Source organism: Triticum dicoccoides, chromosome 1B (genome assembly GCF_002162155.2).
Source record: "Triticum dicoccoides isolate Atlit2015 ecotype Zavitan chromosome 1B, WEW_v2.0, whole genome shotgun sequence".
Taxonomy (NCBI): domain Eukaryota; kingdom Viridiplantae; phylum Streptophyta; class Magnoliopsida; order Poales; family Poaceae; genus Triticum; species Triticum dicoccoides.
Genome location: NC_041381.1, coordinates 476723884 through 476744864, shown reverse-complemented (window position 1 = coordinate 476744864; position 20981 = coordinate 476723884). Strand labels below are relative to the sequence as shown.

General features: G+C 42.2%; 1 pseudogene; it reads right to left on the bottom strand.

The window, feature by feature from the left end:
• Positions 1–742: 742 nt before the first annotated feature.
• The window catches only part of LOC119350494, a 91732-nt pseudogene continuing 71493 nt past the window's right edge, over positions 743–20981 (bottom strand).

Genomic DNA, 20981 nt, shown 5'->3' with positions numbered 1-20981 from the left:
GAGCTTCTCCACGGCCGATGCCTTCAAGAAGGTAATGACACAAAAGAGTGCCGCCGTCGCTGGTCTTGGCAACAAGCTAAGAACGAGGTTTTCACCCTGATCCGCTCGACAAACCTCCATCAAGCATCGTGTGCACGGGTCGCCACCGATATAAGTCGTCGCGCAGCAAGCAAGCCGCATCGGCGAGATCAGATCTGTTCGGGGGCCAGACCACTCATGGCGCCTACCCGTTCACCAGGCCCTCCATGCCGACGCCGCCGATTCCAAGGTCAAATGGCACGTCGTCGCAGATCCAATCGCCGCCGCCGAACGCAACCATTGCCGCAAGGCCGGCCGCCGCGCCCGCAACCATCGTCGCCCGAGGCAGAGTCGGCCGATGCCGTCGCCGGTTAAGGCAGGGACGCTTGCCGCGCCATCAAGGCCAGATCGGACGCGCCTCCTCACGCCACGGGGCTCCGCACCACCCCCATGGAGCAGGAGAGAGGGGGGGCCCGCCACCACCATCGGCCCCCAAGCTATAGGCCGGCGGCGTCCTTCGACGACGACAGAGGGAGGAAGGGAAGGAAGGTGAGCCCCCGGCGGCTAGGGTTTTGCCCCATCCGAGTCGCCCGAGCAGGGGCGACGCGGGGGCAAGTTATACCAGGAAGGCAAAGAACTGTGCAGCAGTTCATTGCGCTGCAAGTGCAAAAAATTAAACTGACTGGGGCGCAACTATGGAGTGAATTAAGCCCAAGCATAAATATCAGCTCCCAAAACTGCAAATATCACATTTCGTTACAGTATAATACTACTTTCTATGTTCACAAATATAAGATGTTTTGAATATTTTAATATAGACTACGTACGGACCGAAATAAGTGAATGAACGCATTGAAATGTGTCTATACATTTGATTCACAAAAATATTAGAACGGAGGGAGTAAATTTCAGTGGATACAAAAGTAGACTCCCAAATTGGGGCTGCCACTTCAGGTTCTCGTTAAACCAACTGGTCACGTCCACCATGGCTTGCTCAGCCCGCTCGACAGCAGTTGCGTTATCGCTGTTGTATCTCACAATCCATGGGACACACCAGCGTAGATCTTGACAAAGTGACGAAACTGTAGGCCCAAATATAATGTCAGGATGTTTCTGCAAAATAAATCATATCCGGATGAAAGGGTTCGAACGCTAGTTCTGCAATGATCTCCTATCGATAATGTGTTTCTCCAACCAATCGACAACCCAAAGTACTTTATGGCATCTTTTTCCGTTTTCCATCATGAACATACACTTTCAAGAAACAGTAGGTCACTAGCATATGGATCTAAAATTCATTTGGTCATAAAGTAAAAAAATGTGACTTCTAGCTGTAGAGGCTTGATGACTCTTAATATGGGACGGAGGGAGTACATGATTTGGGAAGAAGCACATGATGCCGTGGAAGCCTTCTTATAGCAGAAGATGGACACCGGAGGGCCACCAGGGGGCCCAGGAGACAGGGGGCGTGCCCAGTAGGGGTGGGCGCGCCCCCGCCCTCCTGGCCAGGGTGTGGGCCCCCTGAGGTGTTTCTTCCGCTCAATAATTCTTATTAATTCCAAAAATAAGTTTCGTGGAGTTTCAGGATTTTTAGAGCAGTGCAGAATATGTTTCCAATGTTTGCTCCTTTTCCAGCCAGAATTCCAGCTGCCGGCATTCCCCCTCTTCATGGTAAACCTTGTAAAATAAGAGAGAATAACCATAAGTATTGAGATATAATGTGTAATAACAACCCATAATGCAATAAATATTGATATAAAAGCATGATGCCAAATGGACGTATCAACTCCCCCAAGCTTAGACCTCGCTTGTCCTCAAGCGAAAGTCGATAACGAAAAATATGTCCACATGTTTAGAGATAGAGGTGTCGATAAAAATAAAATACGAACATGAGGGCATCATGATCATTCTTATAACAGCAACATAAATAGATTTTATCATATGATTTCTTATGCTCAAGTAACAATCAATTCACAATGTCAAGTATGGTTCAGAAAACTACATCGGAAGCTAACAAACTATAATCTCAGTCATTGAAGCAATTGCAATTTATCATAACATCAGAAAGAGTCAAGAATTGAGCTTTTCAGCAAGTCCACACACTCAACTATCATGTAGTATTCTACAATTGCTAACACTCACGCGGTACTTGTGGTTATGGAGTTTCAGCCGGACACTGAGAAAGATAGGGGCTTATTGTGTTGCCTCCCAACGTATTCACCTTTAGGTGCTGTCAACAATAACAATCCATGCTAACTTACATCCAATTGGATATATATATCATGATCTTTCAAACATGAGGAGCTTGCAAAAGGATAAATGAAAAAGGGAAAGGTGAAGATCACCTTGACTCAAGCATAAAGTAAAAATATAAAGTAAAAGATAGGCCCTTCTGTAGGATCGAAAGTATGTCTAGAGGGGGGGTGATTAGACTACTTGACCAAATAAAAACTTATCCTTTTCCCAATTTTAGTCTTTGCCAGATTTTAGCTATCTTACCACAAGTCAAGCAATCTTAACACAATTCAAGCAAGCATGCAAAGAGTATATGAGCAGCGGAAAGTAAAGCATGCAACTTGCAAGAATGTAAAGGGAAGGGTTTGGAGGATTCAAACGCAATTGGAGACACGGATGTTTTTGTCGTGGTTCCCATAGGTGGTGCTATCGTACATCCACATTGATGGAGACTTCAACCCATGAAGGGTAACGGTTGCGCGAGTCCACGGAGGGCTCCACCCACGAAGGGTCCACGAAGAAGCAACCTTGTCTATCCCACCATGGCCATCGCCCACAAAGGACTTGCCTCACTAGCGGTAGATCTTCACGAAGTAGGCGATCTCCTTGCCCTTACAAACTCCTTGGTTCAACTCCACAATCTTGTCGGAGGCTCCCAAGTGACACCTAGCCAATCTAGGAGACACCACTCTCCAAGAAGTAACAAATGGTGTGTTGATGATGAACTCCTTGCTCTTGTGCTTCAAATAATAGTCTCCCCAACACTCAACTCTCTCTCACAGGATTTGGATTTGGTGGAAAGAAGATTTGAGTGGAAAGCAACTTGGGGAAGGCTAGAGATCAAGATTCATATGGTAGGAATGGAATATCTTGGCCTCAACACATGAGTAGGTGGTTCTCTCTCAGAAACAACAAGTTGGAAGTGTAGGTTTGTTCTGATGGCTCTCTCCACGAATGAAGAGGATGTGGAGGGGTATATATAGCCTCCACACAAAATCTAACCGTTACACACAACTTTCCAAACTCGATGGGACCGAATTTGTAAACTCGGTCGGACCGATTTAGCAAATCTAGTGACCGTTAGGATTTTCGGTGGGACCGACATGCAACTCGGTAGGACCGATATAGTTAGGGTTAGGGCATAACGTAATCTCGGTGGACCAATTACACAAACTCGGTGAGACCGATTTTGGTAATAAGCTAACCAGAGAGTTGGTCAGGTAAACTCGGTGGGACCGATTCGCTCATTTCGGTGGGACCGAAATGTTACGAAAAGAAAACAGGGAGTTTACATTGCAATCTCGGTGGGACCGATTGCTCATCCCGGTGGTACCGAAACGTAACGAAGGGAAACAGAGAGATTACAATCCCATCTCGGTGGGACCGAGATCCCTATCGGTGAGACCGATTTTCCTAGGGTTTGTGGCAGTGGCTATGTCATCTGAATTCGGTGGCACCGGGTAGAAAGAATCGGTAGGGCCGAGTTTGACTTTTGGTTTAGGTCATATGCGGATGTGAGAAAGTAGTTGAGGGTTTTGAAGCATATCACTAAGCACTGTGGAGCAAAAAACTCATTAAGCAACACCTCATCCCTCCTTGATAGTATTGGCTTTTCCTATAGACTCAATGTGATCTTGGATCACTAAAATATAAAATGTAGAGTCTTGAGCTTTTGAGCTTGAGCCAATCCTTTTGTCCTTAGCATTTTGAGGGATCCACTTTTCTCATCCATGCCATGCCATCCGTTGAGCTTTTCCTGAAATATTTATCTTGGAATAATGTTAGCTCAGTGAGCTATATGTTGTTAGGAATTACCAAAACCACCTAGGGATAGTTGCACTTTCAATCTCCCCCTTTTTTGGTAATTGATGACAACATATAGATCAAAGCTTCGACAAATGATAATAAGAGTGAAAACATTGTCGCTTTGAGAAGTATGTGATAAGCAAGAGCTCCCCCTAAATTTGTGCATAGTTTAAGATTTTCTTTGGACTGCAAATGCACAAAGAGTTAGGCTCATGGGTTACTCTTCCATGTCACATACATCTTGATGGAGCACTCAAAATGATAATGATTGAATATACATGCACTCATCACCGAGCAAAGTGAATGATCATATAGAGATAAATGGGATAATGTCATCCAACAAGCATAAATGTAGCATATGATCAAACACATGATCGTCCAGGTATCACACAGACATAAAGTATCTCAAACAAGCAAATAAAGTTTAACCACCAAAGCAAGAGAGAACAAAAAACAACACTATCTCTCGAAGCCTATGCTCTATACAGTTTTCTCCCCCTTTGGCAACAAGTTACCAAAAAGTTCATAGAAAATGCATAGCACTAGATCGACTCTCAGGCTTGATCTTCAGGTGGTGGTGTAGAGATGGCTCCTTGGACGAAGACTTCAGTTGATGTGGATGGAGCTGGAGGTGGAGGTGCTGAAGCTGGTTGCACTGGAGCTGTAGGAGCTGTAGCTGGTGTAGATGAAGTGGCTCTGGTGTCTGTCACTAGCACTGCAGCTGATCTCTGAGCTCTAGGCACTCTGGCAAATGCATCAGTGGTTGTCTTGCCCTTCCTCTCCTGCATATCATCCTGAAGCTGCTCAACAACAGACTGGATCTCAGTTACCTTCACATCCAAGTCATAGAACTTCTGCTCCATGATCCTCTCCAGGCTCTCCTGGTTTTGAGTCAAGGTGGCCAGCCCCTTCTCAATCCTCAGAGTGGATGCAATCAAGTAGCCTAGCTGATCTTGTTTGCTCTTCAGAAAGTACTGAGATGCCTCTTCCATTGTTGGCATCTTGGTAGCCTTCTCTGTCCTTGCCTTCTCCTTCTTTGCTTGAGCATGCACAGAAGATGGTTCATCTTCACCCATAACCACTTGGTTGTCCTCAAAGTATGGATAGATAGGCATGTGATCCTTGTCCAACAAGTATGTGCCTGTGCCCATCTTGGAGTTAATCAGCTCCTGGATCTGTGGGGCATACCCATAACTTCTCTTCTAGTCAGCTGCTGTCCTCTTGATAGTCTCAACTATGAGGATCATGACCTTGAACTTCTGTGGCACATCAAATAAGTGTAGCAAGTTTATTGCATGGCCTCTGATCATGTTGTGGTCACCTGACTTGGGCAAGAGAGTATGCCTGAGGATCCAGTTGATGGTTGGCAGTCCTGACAGAAGATAATGTACAGATCCAAACTTATGTGTCTCAACTGCAGCATCTGGGATCTCCTTGTACATATGTGCCATAGTGTTGTGATCCATCTTCTTCTTGGCATAGACATCCAAGTCATCTTCTTTCTCCTTAGGTGCATTGATCAGATTTGCCCATTCTTCAATTGTTGATTGGTACCTAGTACCTTCAGACATCCATACTATCCTGCCATCTGGAAAGAAGTGTGCTGTGGAGTAGAATTGCATTATGAGCTCATCATTCCACTTTATGAGCTTCTGCCCAACAAAGTCTGCAACTCCACAAGCACTGAAACTGTCATACACACCAGGATAGTCTTCCTCATTCTCCTTCATGTAGGTCCAGTCCACCCACCTCATGTCACAAACTATAGGATTCTTGTCCAGCAATATTCTCATAGAAATCCTGTTGTTCCTTAGTATGGAACCTGTAGTCAACAACAGTCCTTCTCCTGATAGCATAAGGATCAGACAACCTCCACTGTCTGAGGCCTACATCCTTTCTCAGCTTCATGTTCTCAGCCACAGGATGAGCATCATTATGGTCTGGAATCTTTGGCTTCAACTTTCTCAAGACATGCTCTTCATCTTCTTCTTCTTCAGCAGCAGTTTCAGGCACTGGGGCCTTGTTCTTCTCAGCAGCAGATATGTTTCTGGTATTCCTCTTTGGTGCAATCTTGGGCTTGGAGGCAGCTTTGGGTGCTTCTTTAGGCTTTGATGATGCAGCCCCTGACCTAATAGCATCACCCATAAGCTTCTGAGCCTTGGGTGCTGGTGCAGCAACCTCTTCTTCCTCTTCCTCTTCCATCATGGAAGGCTTTCCAACAAATCTGGCCATGGTCTTCTTGACCCTTTCCTTCCTCTTCTTCCCTGTTCTGGCTATCACTCTGATCAGACATGTTGCAAACACTGACTGCAGACCCTGTGAATAGATATAGATGAGATAGAGTGGATGAGCATCACAAAATACAAAGGTTTTTGCAAAAGAATGAGTCAAAAACTTAGTTTTAGTTTTCCACAGAAAGCATTCCGGATCAACCGATTTGCAAACTCGGTGATACCGAAGCAACTTTTGGAACCTAAACTAGTGAACTCGGTCAGACCGAGTCACAGTTCGGTGGCACCGGGACTGCTAGGGTTTCACAAAGTTCTACAACTCGGTGGGTCCGAGATGGTTTCGGCGGAAACCTAACCCTAAATTTTCAATTCACCTCTAAGCTATGAATTGTTTTGACTAGATAGAATAGTTTCAATCGTGGCAAGAATCATGATGAACACAATGTGCTAGGAATCAGACGGGGATAGCACTGTGATCGAGTCCATAGCCTAGCTCGGCGATGAACTCGCTATGGTGGCAATGGCGGGGATGAATTCCGTTGACGGCGGCAGAGACCAGCGACTGGAGGCGGCTGGCGATGAGGAGGACGATTCGGAGACCCTAGAGGCGGAGTGAGCTATGCGCGGGCGAAAGGGTTCGGAGAAAGTTTCCAAAAAATTTCCCGTGAGTATATATAGCCCGACCCTGTCGGTGTGACCGAGTGGAACAACTCGGTAGCACCGAGATGCATAACTGTTGAGAGTTACAGCAACTCGGTGTGACCGAAAAGTTCAAATCGGTTGCACCGAGATTGAAAACCTAGATCGACTTAGTGATCTCGGTATGACCGAAATGGAAGAATCGGTCAGACCGAAATGCACAAAGAAGTTTAAGAAGTTTAAGTCTATGATGAATCAGGGACTCCGAGTGCTCCTCACACAGAGTGGTTCGAATCTGACTTGATCAAATTTTGTGATGTAGCATGAATAGAGTTTGAGACAAGAAAAGCATAGATAGCTAGAGAAGGTTCTTAGGCATTCTTGTCCATCCACTTGGCAAAATAAAAAGAAACCAATCAATCAAAGAAACAAGTGGATGTTCTCGAATGAGTAAAATATGCAACCAACATGCTCACACAATAAAATGGCAAATGAAATATGTGGCAAAGCATGCACAACCAATTCTAGCATCTATCAAACAATTCGCGATGACTAGGTCATCTATATATGAGTATATTGACTTAGGAGTCAAATGAGAACATTTGATCATAGGTCATACTCATCGTTTAAGCTCAAGTGGGGTTACCACTTTTACATAATGCATTGATGTGTTCACACCATTAGAGTTGCTTTGACTCAATTCTTAGAGTTAAGCTCCCCCTAGATGTGAGATCCTCCCTTAGAGGGATGAACTAACCTTGGGTTTTGTCGATGATGACTTCATGTAGGTGTTGAAGATGTGGATGCTCAATGTTGATGAAGATCATTTGGAGCAATCCTTTGGAGTGAGTTGCACTTTCAATACCTACACGGGTTAGTCCCACAAGGAACAAACAAGGATATCCATAGACATAGAGTGATGCACACACAAGATGATGTCTATGAAAGCATTAGGTTACCTTGTCCCTTGTCTTACCAACAAGAGGGTTTGTGACTCCTTGAACTAGTGCAAGATGGGGAAGTTGATTGCACTTGTTGTTGCCAAAATGATATGAGTGAAATATGTTGGCAGAGTCACCCTCAAGGACTCTCTAGTTCTTCTTCTTCGGGATCCACATCATCTTGATGGGAATCCTTGGAGTTGTAGTCGTACTTGATGAAGTAGAGCTTGATGTAGTCTTGGTAACCCACTTGACCAAGGCCTTAGGAGCTTCTTCAAATGCATCAATCTCCTCTTGAAGCTTGTCCTTGTCTTTTTGCTTGTGGTCTTGTGGTGGAAGATCATCTTGAGCTTGTGTTCCCTTGAAGGAAGTAGGATCATACTTCTCTTGTTGAGGAACAAACTTCGTCTTGGGCTATTGATCTTCTTCCCACTCAACTCCATTGGCATTGAACTTTCGTTCAAAACCAACACCTTGGTTCTTCCGGTATCTTCCTTGCTTGCGTACAATTTCCTCAAATTGCTTACTCCTGGTAAGGCTCTTGTAAACACCTTTCTCTATAATTCCCTTCAATAAGCTATTTTCTTGCTCAAGTGTAACTTGGCTAAGAGAATCATTAGTGGAATCAAGAGAACTACTAGAAGCAACAACATTGGATTTAGAATGATTATTGTTACTACTAGAGGAAGAATCCTTCTTGTTCTTGTTAATGGACTTGACTTGAGGCATGTAAGTAGATAAGAGTAAACGCTTGGAAATGTAAGAAGAACTTTTCTTATGGAGATCATCATTGATTGCCTTTAAGAACTCATGCTCTTGCTCAAGGTTGAGCTTTTCAAAGCGTAACTTCTCATGAGTCCTTAAAAGTTCTCGATGATCTTCTAAGATAGTTTCATGAGCTAATTTAAGAGTGTTTAGTTCTTTAGTTAGAAGCTCAATCTTCTCCTTATCATTGTCATTCGTTTTATCTTGATTAGCATGATTAATTGATGTTTCATCATAGTATTCATCACTAGAGTTGTCAACAAGTAAATCATCATCACCTAGCAAGTCATCTTCATCACTACTGAAATCAACATACTCGGGGTGTGTTACCTTTGGGCCTTTAGCCATGAAGCATCTTCCAAGTCCTTCATTTGGTGAATCAAATATGTCGTAGGAGTTGGTTGACACAAGTGCTAGACTGGCAACACCTTCATCTTGAGTATATTCGGAGTCGGAGTGATAGCTTCTCTCGGAGTGATTGTCGGAGTCGGAGCCGGATACCCATTCACCAACATGAGCTTGATGTCTTCATTTTGTGTAGCTCCTTGATGACTTGTCCTTCCTTTCCAAATCCTTGCTTCTCCGGGATGTTCTTCATTCATAACGATCATCTCTACTCCTTCTCTCTCTTGGTGGTGATTCTTCTGTTCTACTTCTCCTCTTGGGTGATTCTTCTCTTCTTTCGTGGGGTGTCGTACACTCATTGGAATAGTGTCCGGGTCTCCCACAATTGTAGCAATTGCGCTCTCGACTACAAGATCTTTTGTTATTGTAGGACCTTGACTTGGAGCTTCTCTCTTTGCTTCTACTCTTGTAGAATTTGTTGAAGTTCTTCACCATTAAGCTCAATTCTTCATTGAAGGTTTGTTTCTCACTTGATGATGTAGGGGCTTCACATGAGGCTTTGTAAGCACCACTCGACTTGTTGTGAAGTTCCTCCTTATCCTTGAGTGACATCTCATGAGCAACAATTCTTCCATTGACTTCCGTTGGCTTGAGATCTTTGTAATTGGGCATCATTTGGATCAATGTGCACACGGTATCATATTTTCCGTCCGAAGCTCTTAGGATCTTCTTGATGATGAATTTGTCGGTCATCTCTTCACTTCCTAAGCTGGCAATCTCATTTGTGATAAGAGCAAGCCTAGAGTACATTTCAGCGACACCTTCACCATCCTTCATTTTGAACTTGTCAAGTTGACTTTGGAGCACATCCAACTTGGATTCCTTGACAGAGTCGGTACCTTCATGCATATCAATCAAAGTATCCCAAATTTCCTTTGCATTCTCAAGACGGCTGATTTTGTTGAATTCTTTGGGGCACAATCCGTTGAAGAGGATATCACAAGCTTGAGCGTTGTATTGCAATATCTTCAACTCTTCCGTGCTAGCTTCACGATTCGGTTCTCTCCCATCAAAGAATTCACCTTGCAAGCCAATACACACAATAGCCCAAACAGCGGGGTTATGCCCAAGAATATGCATTTTCATCTTATGCTTCCAACTAGCAAAATTAGTACCATCAAAGTAAAACTCTATGGTGGTAATTTCCCTCGCTAGACGCCATACTCTCCTAGGTTGTGAAACCAAGGCTATGACCACCAAAAGCTATGGAAATCAAAGCAAATGGAGACCAAAGCTCTGATACCACTTGTAGGATCGAAAGTATGTCTAGAGGGGGGTGATTAGACTACTTGACCAAATAAAAACTTATCCTTTTCCCAATTTTAGTCTTTGGCAGATTTTAGCTATCTTAGCACAAGTCAAGCAATCTTAACACAATTCAAGCAAGCATGCAAAGAGTATATGAGCAGCGGAGAGTAAAGCATGCAACTTGCAAGAATGTAAAGGGAAGGGTTTGGAGGATTCAAATGCAATTGGAGACACGGATGTTTTTGTCGTGGTTCCGATAGGCGGTGCTATCGTACATCCACGTTGATGGAGACTTCAACCCACGAAGGGTAATGGTTGCGCGAGTCCACGGAGGGATCCACCCACCAAGGGTCCATGAAGAAGCAACCTTGTCTATCCCACCATGGCCGTCGCCCACGAAGGACTTGCCTCACTAGCGGTAGATCTTCACAAAGTAGGCGATCTCCTTGCCCTTACAAACTCCTTAGTTCAACTCCACAATCTTGTCGGAGGCTCCCAAGTGACACCTAGCCAATCTAGGAGACACCACTCTCCAAGAAGTGACAAATGGTGTGTTGATGATGAACTCCTTGCTCTTGTGCTTCAAATGATAGTCTCCCCAACACTCAACTCTCTCTCACAGGATTTGGATTTGGTGGAAAGAAGATTTGAGTGGAAAGCAACTTGGGGAAGGCTAGAGATCAAGATTCATATGGTAGGAATGGAATATCTTGGCCTCAACACATGAGTAGGTGGTTCTCTCTCAGAAATAGCAAGTTGGAAGTGTAGGTTTGTTCTGATGGCTCTCTCCACGAATGAAGAGGAGGTGGAGGGGTATATATAACCTCCACACAAAATCTAACCGTTACACACAACTTGCCAAACTCGGTGGGACCGAATTGGTAAACTCGGTCGGACCGATTTAGCAAATCTAGTGACCGTTAGGATTTTCGGTGGGACCGACATGCAACTCGGTAGGACCGATATGGTGAGGGTTAGGGCATAATGTAATCTCGGTGAGACCGATTACACAAACTCGGTGAGACCAATTTTGGTAATAAGCTAACGAGAGAGTTGGTCAGGTAAACTTGGTGGGACCGATTTGCTCATTTCGGTGGGACCAAAATGTTACGAAAAGGAAATAGGGAGTATACATTGCAATCTCGGTGGGACCGAAATGTTACGAAAAGGAAACAGGGAGTTTACATTGCAATCTCGGTGGGACCGATCGCTCATGTCAGTGGTACCGAAATGTTACGAAGGGAAACAGAGAGATTACCATCCCATCTCGGTGGGACCGAGATCCCTATCGGTGGGACCGATTTGCCTAGGGTTTGTGGCAGTGGCTATGACATCTGAACTCGGTGGCGCCAGGTAGAAAGAATCGGTAGGGCCGAGTTTGACTTTTGGTTTAGGTCATATGTGGATGTGAGAAAGTAGTTGACAGTTTTGGAGCATATCACTAAGCACTGTGGAGCAAAAAACTCATTAAGCAACACCTCATCCCTCCTTGATAGTATTGGCTTTTCCTATAGACTCAATGTGATCTTGGATCACTAAAATATAAAATGTAGAGTCTTGAGATTTTGAGCTTGAGCCAATTCTTTTGTCCTTAGCATTTTCAGGGATCCACTTTTCTCATCCATGACATGCCATCCATTGAGCTTTTCCTGAAATATTTATCTTGGAATAATGTTAGCTCAATGAGCTATATGTTGTTAGGAGTTACCAAAACCACCTAGGGATAGTTGCACTTTCACCTTCGCAGAGAGAAGCAGAGGTTGTCATGTGCGTTTACGGTTGGATGCACAAAATCTTAATGCAAAAGAACGTCACTTTATATTGCCACTTGTATGTGGACCTTTATTATGCAGTCTGTCGCTTTTATTGCTTCCACAACAAGATCGTATAAAGCTTATTTTCTCTGCACTAATAAGTCATACATATTTAGATAGCAATTTTTATTGCATGCAACATGACAACTTACTTGAAGGATCTTACTCAATCCATAGGTAGGTATGGTGGACTCTCATGGCAAAACTGGGTTTAAGGATATTTGGAAGCACAAGTAGTATTTCTACTTGGTGCAAGGAATTTGGCTAGCATGAGGGGGAAAGGCAAGCTCAACATGTTTGGAAGGTCAATGACAATATACTTTAACTGAGATGTGAGAAAACATAAACCATTACGTTGTCTTCCTTGTCCAACATCAACTCTTTTAGCATGTCATACTTAATGAGTGCTTCACAATCATAAAAGATGTCCAAGATAATATATTTGTATGTGAATCTCTCTTTCCTTATTACTTCCTATTAATTGCAACAATGACCAAAGCTACGTTTATCAACTCTCAACAACTTTTATGCCTCATACTTTCTATGTGTGAAGTCATTACTATCCATAAGATCAATATGAACTCTTTTATTCTTTCTACTTTCTCAAGATCATAGCAAGATAGCAAAGCCCTTGACTCAACACTAATCTTTATTATAGATAGCTCACGGACTCGATTACATAAAGAGATCACAAAGCAAAACTCAAAACTACTTGATACCAAAAATTCAATCTACTAGATCAAGATACTACTAAAAGGATCAAACTAAATAAAACGGTAAAGATAGGAGTGTGATGGTGATACGATACCGGGGCACCTCCCCCAAGCTTGGCAGTTACCAAGGGGAGTGCCCATACCCATGTGATTATGTCCTCGAAGGTGGTGAAGTAGGAGTTGTTGATGAAGTAGGCTTGTCGTCCATCTTCCAAGGCATAGGCTCACCATCATAGAAGGATGATCGAGTCTCCGGGACCCTTAAATCTGAAGCCAAACTCATCCTCTAGAATCTATATTCATACTCACAGTTCTGGTTTTGTAGGTAATAGATCTAGGCTTGGAGGTGCTCGATTTTATCTTGAAGCTTGAAGATGGTCTCCGCAATGACCTTGGCATCTAGATTGTGATTGTTGGTGAACTCCGTGATCATCATATGGTTGGCGTTGAGTCCACACTCCACCATCCCTTGGCACTTGAAGACTTGCTGCTCCACGGCTTCGAGCTTTGTCTCCACGCTTCTGGTACGCCTCGGTCCCTCCACATCGCGGATGTGCAGCACCCCCTCACGCATCTCAATGGTTTGAGGGTGTTGCAGCACCTCCACGAGATAGGGGTTGATAACCCTCTCGAAAAACTTGTATTTGGGAGCGCTTGGAGACACCATGATGCTCTAGATCTGTAATAGAAAATAGCTCGAAACGAAAACAGAGGATATTTGCGTGATACGGTGGTCAAAACCTTCGGGGGTTTATATAATGAATTTTTACCGACCAAAATACGTAATGTGCAAGAAAACAGAGTCCGGGAGGCACACGAGGTGGCCACGAGACAGGAGGGGGCGCCTAGGAAGGGTGGGTGCGCCCTCCACCCTCGTGGAGGCCTCGTGTCCTTCCCGAACTACTTCTTTCTTCCTAAAATTCTTAAATATTCCAAAAATGATAAAAATTGCCATTAGAATTGTTTTGGAGTCGGTTTACTTACCGTACCACATACCTATTCCTTTTCGGAGTCTGGAACATTCTGGAAAGTGTCCCTTATGTATTCCTCCGGGGTTACGGTTTCAATAATATTAGTTTCAACATTGATAGGATTACCTGAGATATTGTTTAATTCTTTGGCCGTTCACCACCCTCGGACTTGTGCCTTTGAAGTTGTTAATTTTTATGGCACCAGAACGATAGACCTCCTTGATAACGTAAGGACCTTCCCATTTAGAGAGAAGTTTTTCTGCAAAAAATCTTAAGCGAGAGTTGAATAATAACACATAATCACGTATGTTAAACTCACGCTTTTGTATCCTTTTGTCATGCCAGCGTTTTACTTTTTCTTTGAATAGCTTGGCATTCTCATAGGCTTGGGTTCTCCATTCATCAAGTGAGCTAATATCAAACAACCTCTTCTCACCGGCAAGTTTGAAGTCATAGTTGAGCTCTTTGATAGCCTAATATGCTTTATGTTCAAGTTCTAGAGGTAAATGACAAGCTTTTCCATAAACCATCTTATATGGAGACATACCCATAGGATATTTGTATGCAGTTCTATAAGCCCATAATGCATCATCAAATTTTTTGGACCAATTCCTTCTAGATCTATTGACAGTCTTTTGCAAAATTAATTTGAACTCTCTATTGCTCAACTCTACTTGACCACTAGACTGCGGATGATAAGGAGATGTGATTCTATGATTAACATCATACTTAGCAAGCATCTCACGAAAAGCACCATGAATAAAATGTGAACCACCATCAGTCATAAGATATATAGGGACTCCAAACCTCGGAATAATAACTTCTTTAAGCATTTTAATAGAAGTGTTATGATCAGCACTACTAGTTGGAATAGCTTCTACCCACTTAGTAACGTAATCAACAACAACTAAAATATGTGTGTAACCATTAGAGGCAGGAAAAGGTCCCATATAATCAAAGCCCCAAACATCAAATGGTTCAATAACAAGAGAATAATTCATAGGCATTTCTTGACGTCTACTAATATTACCAATTCTTTGACATTCATCACAAGATAAGACAAACTTACGAGTATCTTTGAAGAGAGTAGGCTAATAAAACCGGATTGCAATATCTTGTGTGCAGTTCTATCTCCAGCGTGGTGTCCTCCATATGATTCAGAGTGACACTTGCGTAGGATCTGTTCCTGTTCATGATCAGGTACACAACGTCTAATAACACCATCTACTCCTTCTTTATAAAGGTGTGGGTCATCCCAGAAGTAATGTCTTAAATCATAAAAGAACTTTTTCTTTTGTTGGTATGTGAAACTAGGTGGTATAAATTTAGCGACAATGTAATTAGCATAATTAGCATACCAAGGAGCAGTACGAGAAGCATTAACAACCGCTAATTGTTCATCAGGAAAGCTATCATCAATAGGCAGTGGGTCATCAAGAACATTCTCTAACCTAGACAAGTTGTCTGCAACGGGGTTCTCAGCTCCCTTTCTATCAATAATATGCAAATCAAATTCTTGGAGCAAGAGAACCCATCTAATGAGTCTATGTTTAGCATCTTTCTTTTCCATAAGATATTTAATAGCAGCATGATCAGTGTGAATAGTAACTTTGGAATCAACAATATAAGGTCTAAACTTATCACATGCAAACACAACTGCTAAGAATTCTTTTTCAGTACTAGCATAATTTCTCCGGGCAGTATCAAGAGTCTTACTATCATACTGGATAACATTCAATTTCATATCAACTCTTTGCCCTAGAACAGCACCTACATCATAATCACTAGCATCACACATAATTTCAAAAGGTAAATTCCAATCAGGTGGCTGAACAATAGGTGAAGTGATCAAAGCTTTCTTAAGTATTTCAAATGCTTCTACACAATCATCATCAAAGACAAAAGGAATATCTTTTTGTAATAAATTAGTTAGAGGCCTAGAGATTTTAGAAAAGTCCTTAATGAACCTCCTATAAAAACCGGCATGACCAAGGAAACTTCTTATACCTTTTATGTCCTTGGGACATGACATCTTTTCAATAGCATCAACTTTAGCCTTATCAACTTCAATACCTCTCTCGGAAATCTTATGCCCCAAGATAATGCCTTCATTAACCATAAAGTGACACTTTTCCCAATTCAAGACGAGACTAGTGTCTTTGCATCTCTGCAAAACTCGATCAAGGTTGCTCAAGCAATCATCAAAAGAGGATCCATAAATGGAGAAGTCATCCATGAATACCTCAAAAATCTTTTCACAAAAATCAGAGAATATAGCCATCATACATCTTTGAAAGGTAGCAGGTGCATTACATAAACCAAAAGGCATACGTCTATAAGCAAAAGTGCCGAAAGGGCAAGTAAAAGTAGTTTTTGATTGATCCCCCGCTGACACAGGTATTTGCGAGAAACCAGAATAACCATCTAGAAAGCAGAAATGTGTGTGTTTGGATAGTCTTTCTAGCATTTGATCAATAAAAGGTAAAGGGTAATGATCTTGCTTAGTAGCTTTATTTAATTGACGGAAATCAATTACCATCCTATAACCTGTAATAATTCTTTGCGGGATCAATTCATCTTTATCATTAGGAACGACAGTAATACCTCCCTTTTTAGGAACACAATGGACAGGGCTTACCCAATCACTATCAGCAACGGGATAAATTATACCTGCCCCAAGGAGCTTTAGTATCTCCTTTCTTACCACTTCTTTCATCTTGGGATTCAGTCATCGTTGAGGATTTCTAACTAGTTTGGCATTGTCCTCCAAATTAAATTTGTGTTGACATAACGTGGGACTAATGCCCTTTAAATCATCCAGAGTATATCCAATAGCAGCACGGTGCTTCTTCAGAGTTTTCAATAATCTTTCTTCTTCTTGCTCTGAAAGGTTAGCACTAATAATAACAGGATATATTTTCTTTTCATCAAGATAAGCATACTTAAGATTATCAGGTAATGGTTTGAGTTCAAACATGTGATCACCCTTGGGTGGAGGTGGATCCCCAAGAATTTCAACGAGAAGGTTGTGTTTCAGCATAGGTTCCTGTTTAAGGAACACGTCATCTATTTCCCTTCTTTCCTTCATAAACATATCATTTTCATGGTCAAGCAAATATCGTTCTAACGGATCAGCAGGAGGCACGACAATAGAAGCGAGACCAATAATCTCATCCTTACTAGGTGATTCTCTATCACGAGGTTGTCTATGAAACTTAGCAAAATTAAACTCATGAGACATACCCTCTAAGCCAATTGTGACAGTATCCTTTTCACAATCAATCCTAGCATTAAATGTAATTTAAGAAGGGTCTACCAAAAATAATGGGACAAAATTCATCTTGTGGGGAACTAAGAACAAGAAAATCAGCAAGGTATTTAACCTTCCCACACAAGACTTCAACATCTCTAACAATTCCAACTGGTGAAATAGTATCTCTATTGGCAAGCTTGATAGTAACATCAATACCTTCCAACTCAACGGGTGCAATATCATGCATAATTTCTTTATATAAGTCATAGGATATTGCACTAGCACTAGCACCCATATCACATCAGCCATGATAACAATGATCTCCTATTTTAATAGAAATAACAGGCATGCCTACCACAGGTCTATGTATCTTAGTATCTGGTCTAACAATATTAGCAGTCCCACCACAGAAATAAATAACATGCCCATCTAAATCATCATCCAAGTGATCTTTAACCATAGCAATATTAGGTTCAACTTTGATTTGCTCAGTAGGTGTATAAGTCCTAGTATTACTCTTACGAACAACAGTCAAAGTTTTAGCATGATCCTTTATCCTAACAGGAAAAGGAGGTTTCTCAACATAAGTAGTAGGAACAATAGGATCACTATAGGTGACAGTCTTTTCTTCAACTATAATAGATGCAACTACTTTTACTTCAACGGGAGGATTATATTTAAACAACTTCTCCTTAGGGAGATCAACATGAGTAGCAAAAGATTCACAGAAAGAAGCAACTATCTTAGAGTCAAGTCCATATTTAGCGCTAAATCCACGAAAAGCATCAGTATCCATAAAAGATTTAACACAATCAAACTTAGGTGTTATACCTGACTCCTTACCATCGTCAGAACCCCAATCTTTAGAGTTGCGTTTAATTCTTTCCAATAAACCCCACTTGAATTCAGTAGTCTTCAGCATATAAGAACCAACACGGGAAGTATCAAGCATGGTGCGATCATTGGGAGAAAGCCGAGCATAATTTTTTTGAATAATCATTTCTCTTGAGAGCTCATGATTGGGGCATGAATATAACATTGACTTAAGCCTCCCCCAAGCTTGAGCGATGCTTTCTCCTTCACGAGGCCAGAAATTATATATGTAATTACGATCACGATGAACAAGATGCATAGGATAGAACTTCTGGTGAAATTCCAACTTCAATCGTTTATAATTCCAAGATCCTGTATGATCACATAGCCTATACCATGTCAATGCATCTCCCTTCACAGATAAAGGGAAGACCTTCCTTTTGACAACATCATCGGGAATACCTGCAAGCTTAAATAATCCAGAAACTTCATCCACAAAGATAAGGTGTAAATCGGGATGCAATGTTCCATCTCCTGCAAAGGGATTAGCTAGCAGTTTCTCTATCATACCCAAAGGAATCTCCAAGTAAATATTTTCAGTAGGTTGAGGAGAAACTCTTTGCTCTACTGGTCGGTGTGAAGATACCCCGAACAAGCCCCTCAAAGGATTAGTTTCCATAGTAACAAGTGACAGAAAATTTCAGCACACTATATAAATGTTTCCTTACCAAGTTCCACTCACCAAAGGTGCTTCACTCCCCGGCAACGGTGCCAGAAAAGAGTCTTGATGACCCACAAGTATAGGGGATCTATCGTAGTCTTTTTGGTAAGCAAGAGTGTCGAACCCAACGAGGAGCAGAAGGAAATGATAAGCGGTTTTCAGTAAGGTATTCTCTGCAAGCACTGAAATTGTAGGTAACAGATAGTTTTGTGATAAGATAATTTGTAATGGGTAACAAGAATGAAAGTAAATAAAGTGCAGCAAGGTGGCCCAATCCTTTTTGTAGCAAAGGACAAGCCTGGACAATTTTTTATAATGAGAAAAGCGCTCCCGATGACACATGGGAATTATCGTCAAGCTAGTTTTCATCACGCTCATATGATTCACGTTCGGTACTTTGATAGTTTGATATGTGGGTGGACCGGTGCTTGGGTACTGCCCTTTCTTAGACAAGCATCCCACTTATGATTAACCCCTATTGCAAGCATCCACAACTACAAAACAAGTATTAAGGTAAACCTAACCATAGCATGAAACTAATGGATCCAAATCAGCCCCTTACAAAGCAACGCATAAACTAGGGTTTAAGCTTCTGTCACTCCAGCAACCCATCATCTACTTATTACTTCCCAATGCCTTCGTCTAGGCCCAAATAATGGTGAAGTATCATGTAGTCGACGTTCACATAACACCACTAGAGGAGAGACAACATACATCTCATCAAAATATTGAACGAATACCAAATTCACATGACTACTAATAGCAAGACTTCTCCCATGTCCTCAGGAACAAACGTAACTACTCACAAAGCATATTCAAGTTCATGATCAGAGGAGTATTAAAATGCATTAAGAATCTGAACATATGATCTTCCACCAAGTAAACCAATTAGCATCAAGTACAAGGAGTAATCAACACTACTAGCAACCCACAGGTACCAATTTGTGGTTTTGATACAAGATTGGATACAAGAGATGAACTAGGGTTTTGAGAGGAGATGGTGCTGGTGAAGATGTTGATGGAGATTGAACCCCTCCCGATGAGAGGATCGTTGGTGATGACGATGGTGATGATTTCCCCTCCCGGAGGGAAGTTTCCCCGGCAGAACAGCTCCACCGGAGCTCTAGATTGGTTCCGCCAAGGTTCCACCTCGTGGCGGCGGAGTTTCGTCCCGTAAGCTTGCTTATGATTTTTTCCAGGGTAAAAGCCTTCATATAGCAGAAGATTGGCACTGGAGGGCCACCAGGGGGCCCAGGAGATAGGGGGCACGCCCAGTAGGGGTGGGCGCACCCCCCACCCTCCTGGCCAGGGTGTGGGACCCCTCTAGTGTTTTCTTCGCTCAATAATTCTTATTAATTCCAAAAGTGACTTCCGTGGAGTTTAAGGATTTTTGGAGCTGTGCAGAATAGGTTTCCAATATTTGCTCCTTTTCCAGCCAGAATTCCAGCTGCCAACATTCCCCCTCATCATGGTAAACCTTGTAAAATAAGAGAGAATAGCCATAAGTATTGTGACATAATGTGTAATAACAGCCCATAATGCAATAAATATTGATATAAAAGCATGATGCAAAATGGACGTATCAATGCGGTCCAATGAGTATTGATGCTCGTGGTGGGTATTGTGATTTTCTTACCTTCACAGATGATTTGAGCAGATATGGTTATATCTACTTAATGAAGCAGAAATCTGAAACATTTGAAAAGTTCAAAGAATTTCAGAGTGAAGTGGGAAGTCATCGTAACAAGAAAATAAAGTTTCTACGATCTGATCGTGGAGGAAAATATTTGAGTTACGAGTTTGGTCTTCATTTGAAACAACATGGGATAGTTTCACAATTAACGCCACCTGGAACACCACAACAAAATAGTGTGTCTGAACGTCGTAACCAAACATTATTAGATATGGCGCAATCTATGATGTCTCTTACTGATTTACCGCTATCGTTTTAGGGTTATGCTCTAGAGACGGCTGCATTCACTTTAAATAGGGTACCATCAAAATCCGTTGAGACGATGCCTTATGAAGTGTGGTTTGGCAAGAAACCAAAGTTGTCATTTCTTAAAGTTTGGGGCTGCGATGCTTATGTGAAAAAACTTCAACCTGATAAGCTCGAACCCAAATCGGAGAAGTGCATCTTCATAGGATACCCAAAGGAAACTGTTGGGTACACCTTCTATCATAGATCCAGAGGCAAAATCTTTGTTGCTAAGAATGGATCCTTTCTAGAGAAGGAAATTCTCTCGAAAGAAGTGAGTGGGAGGAAAGTAGAACTTGATGAGGTAACTATACCTACTCCCTTAATGGAAAGTTGTTCATCGCAGAAATCAGTTCCTGTGATTCCTACACCAATTAATGAGGAAATTAATGGAAAGTTCAGATCAAGTTACTACCGAACCTCGTAGGTC